The following is a 4,264-nucleotide window of genomic DNA, read 5'->3' on the forward strand; positions in this document are numbered from 1 at the left end:
ATGCCATTCTCCTGCCTCAGCCTCCCGAGTAGCTGGGACTACAGGCGCCCGCCACCTCGCCCGGCTAGTTTTTTGTATTTTTAGTAGAGACGGGGTTTCACCGTGTTAGCCAGGATGGTCTCGATCTCCTGACCTTGTGATCTACCCGTCTCGGCCTCCCAAAGTGCTGGGATTACAGGCTTGAGCCACCGCGCCCGGCCGATCATGTCTTTTGTTGTTTTCTTTGAGACAGGTCTCGCTCTGTCACACAGGCTGGAGTGCTGTGGCAGGGTCTTGGCTCACTGCAGCCTTGACCTCCCATGATTCAAGCTTTTCTCCCACCTCAGTCTCCCCAGTAGCTTGGACAACAGGTGTGTGGCACCATGCCTGGCTAATTTTTAAATTTCTTGTAGAGATGAGATCTCACTATGTTGCCCATACTGGCCTCAAGCAGTCTTCCTGCCTCAGCTTCCCAAAGTGATGGCATTACAAGATTGAGCCACCATACCCAACTGAACATGTATTTTTAATGTAATCAGAAAATAATCTATTTCATTTAGGAAAACAAAGGCAGATGGCTGCCAGCAGTGAGGACAGTAGATTAGGGGAGCAGGACTAGAAGCAGAGAGACCAGCTAAGAAACCATTGCAGGCCAGGAGTGGTGGCTCACACCTGTAATTCCAGAACTTTGGGAGGCCGAGGCGGGCAGATTGCTTGAGGTCAGGAGTTCAAGACCAGCCTGGCTAACATGGCGAAACCCTGTCTCCAATAAAAATACAAAACTTAGCTGGGCACTCCAGCCTGGGCAACAGAGCAAGACTCTGTCAAAAGAAAAGAAAGAAAGAAGAAAGAAAAAGAAAGAAGAAAGAAAGGAAGGAAGGAAGGAAGGAAGGAAGGAAGGAAGGAAGGAAGGAAGGAAGGGAAAGAAAGAAACCATTGCAATTACAATGGTCCAGATCTGTGATGAGGGCCTGAGCTCAGAAAACCGAAGTAGCAACAGACAAGAGAAATATTTAGAAGGTAGAATAGAGAGACATGGTGAATAGCTAGAGGTATTTGGGTTGGCGATAGAGAGGGAAGATTCCAAAATGATTCTCAGATCTCTAGGTGGGGTGACTTGGTAGATGACAGCCCCTGCATGGGGACTAGGAGAAGAGGAGATTCAGGTTTTCAGGGGAAAATGATGAGTTCAGGGGAAGATGGTGAAATACATGTGGGGGTATCCAAGTAGCAATGTCCTCAGCTGGTAACCTTACATGGTGGTCTGTCCAGCACTCCACTCTAGGCTTCCTCTGGTAAATTCTCCTGTCCCTATTCATCTCCGTGATTCTCATGGTGGTTTGCTGTGTTTGTAGGACTCCACTTCCCTAGTTACAGCTAATTGGTCAAGGATGAATGCTTGACCCAAAGTTGGGATTTGTTTGTTTGTTTGTTTTTTTGAGACAGAATCTCACTCTGTCATTCAGGCTGGAGTGCAGCGATGCGATCTCAGCTCACTGCAACCTCTGCCTCCTGGGTTCAAGCGATTCTCCTGCCTCAGCCTCCCAAGTAGCTGGGACTACAGGTGCTTGCCACCATGCCCAGCTAATTTTGTATTTTTTATAGGGATGAGGTTTTGTCATATTGCCCAGGCTGGTCTCAAACTCCTGGCCTCAAGTGATCCGGCCGCCTTGGCCTCCCAAAGTGCTAGGATCTCAGGCATAAGCCACCGCACCTGGCCCTTGTTTTCAAATTTAAAGAGTAGCAGAGAAACTAGGACTGGCAACATAAACCTGGGAATCACCCCACATGGGCAGCAGTTGGATTCACAAAAGGATGAGATTTTCTAATGAGAGCGTATAAGAGGAGAAAAATAAAAGTCAGCATAGAATCTACCAAGGGTGCAGGGGAGAACAACAGAAGAACTCACAACCAAAATGAAAAGAATGTTCAGAAAAACTGGAGGAAACCAGGAGAGAGGAGAGAATACGGCCCCAGTTAGAGTGCAGGAAACTGGAGCCTGGAGGTGAAGCTAAGAAGCTCACTGATCCAAGACCAAGATTCAGGTCTTTGCTCTTTTTTGTATGGCACCACTGCCCATGGCTTTGATGGTACTGAGCCTCTTTTTTCTTTAAATGGACTTCTAGGGAGAGAGTCTGTATAGACAACTTGTTTTCATTTCCCAGTTTCCCTCTCCAAACCTACGCCTGCTTTGAACTGAAGCCTACCTCTACTCTGCCCTCTCGATGTTGCTGTCCTGTGGGTTCATGCATCTGCCTAGGATTTGATATTTTAGGGCTGTGTGCCTGATTAACACAGGGAAGAAGAGCAACAAGGTCCTCAAAAATGCTTTGGACAAGGACAAATTGATTATTGAAGCAGAGTGAGGGTGGACATGGACTGAAGGTTGTTGAAGTCCCTAGAGCCACATGGGAGAGCATTCAGGGCCACATGCCTATGACATTTTCTCAGAGCCATTGGTTTTGTCACATTTGTCATTTCCCCACATCTTATTCTTAATGTCCTAAGTCATGAAGATGAGTCATTAAGCTGGTTTACTCAGTTTGTCTTGTGAACATACTGATAAAAAGACTGTCATTGAATCCCCATGATTTAGAGGGTTGTAGGAGTTTCAGGGGATCCAATAACACCCTTGAATTAAGCTCAACAATGGTCATGAGAACTAGTAATTAGCGTCACTTGCCTGGTACTTGCATGGTTGGTATGAAAAATGACTCTGTGTTCGAATCTATCTTATAATGAAGGTAAGAGGTGTACACATGTATACATTTCTTCATATTTCTTGTGCATCTACTATATATTAGGAATTATGTGAGCAACAGACTCAAGACAAGTGAGACCTCTGCCCTTCTGGAGCTTGTATTCTAGTGGGCTATTTTCATTTCATACCCCACTAACTGAGGATGTTTCTAAACATTGAAAAATGCCTTTCCCTGCTTCCCCCATTAGTAGAAGTGAAAGCTCACCCACCAGGATCCAGGCCAAACTGCCAGAAGAGAATTATATACATTCTACATTTAAATTCTCACTACAGCCCTGCAAGGCAGGTTAACATGATAGAAATAGATAGACCTGGGTTCAGAGGCTGGTTCTGCTACTTTCTGCTGCTTGTTCATCTCTCCGGGCCATAGTCTCCTCCTGTTAAACCCTCGAGATGATAACACACACAGTGTATGGCATATAAATCCTTGGCACATGGCATCATAGCCATTCCTATTGAGATTAGCTCATTTTTGAAGATGAGAAACTTGACACAGAGAGGTAAAGCGACTTACCCAAGATCATACAGCTGGTAATTGGCAGAGTGGGAACTTGAACTCAAATCTTCTGACTTTATGCCATGTCCTCTTTCCAATCTCTCATCACTGTCTGGTATAAGGCCAGGAAGTAATTATCCATGTGTTCAGGGATCTATGCTTCTGGAAGGGTGCAGGCCTGGTGACTTAGGAAGGACAGTATGGAGGTAGTGGTCGGGAATGGGGAGAATATGAGGAGTCTCGATAGGCTAGAACAAATTAATGGCCAGGGGACAAGTCCAGGCAGATTGGCACGGACAAGACCCAGCTGGAAGAACCAGATTCAGCCCCGGCCGCTGCCTGCTCACCTGCGGCCCAACACTGACCCCTGCCGACCGCCCAAGGGAAGGCGGCGCAAGGCCCAGCTCTGGGAGTGCTGGGGTGCCATAGCGGCTGGAACCGGCGGGTGGACGCTCATCGCGCAGGCAGGAGCCTAGGGGGCTGGGGGTCACAGCGCGTCCCCCTCCTGGAAACGAGACCTGAGTGACTGCCTTGGCCACCCAGGGTGACGTTGCATCACCTCCTTCGCTCACCTGGCTTTTGACCAGGGAAAGGGGACAGAGTTGAGGGTTTTCCCTGCCCTGGGCCCCGACCCCGAGCATCTCCTGGGTTTTTCCTTGCCGCGCAGCCCCCCACCGTGTTTGAGACTTGAGGCTCGGGGCCTGCCCTTCCTGTCCTGTCTAGGGTGCTGGCCACCTGGAGCAGGTGGGGGGCGTTTCTAGGGCTGGATTCGAGTCTCGTATGGGGTAGATGGACCAACTCTAGACCAAAGGCCACTTGCTGGGGCTGAGGGGACGCTGTGGCAGTGCCACCAAATACAGCTGCTTCTTGCCCCTCCTGGCTGCTCCCATCCAGATGGGTCCAGAGAGGTTGTCCCTGCAGAAGGAGCTCACTAAGGACTCTTTACCCCTTCCCTCCTTGTTCAGAACTGTGAGAGAGAGAGAGAGAGAGAGAGAGAGAGAGAGAGAGAGAGAGACAGAGAGAGTGGG

Source organism: Rhinopithecus bieti, unplaced genomic scaffold, assembly GCF_001698545.2.
Source record: "Rhinopithecus bieti isolate Rb0 unplaced genomic scaffold, ASM169854v2 scaffold_35856, whole genome shotgun sequence".
Classification (NCBI taxonomy): Eukaryota; Metazoa; Chordata; class Mammalia; order Primates; family Cercopithecidae; genus Rhinopithecus; species Rhinopithecus bieti.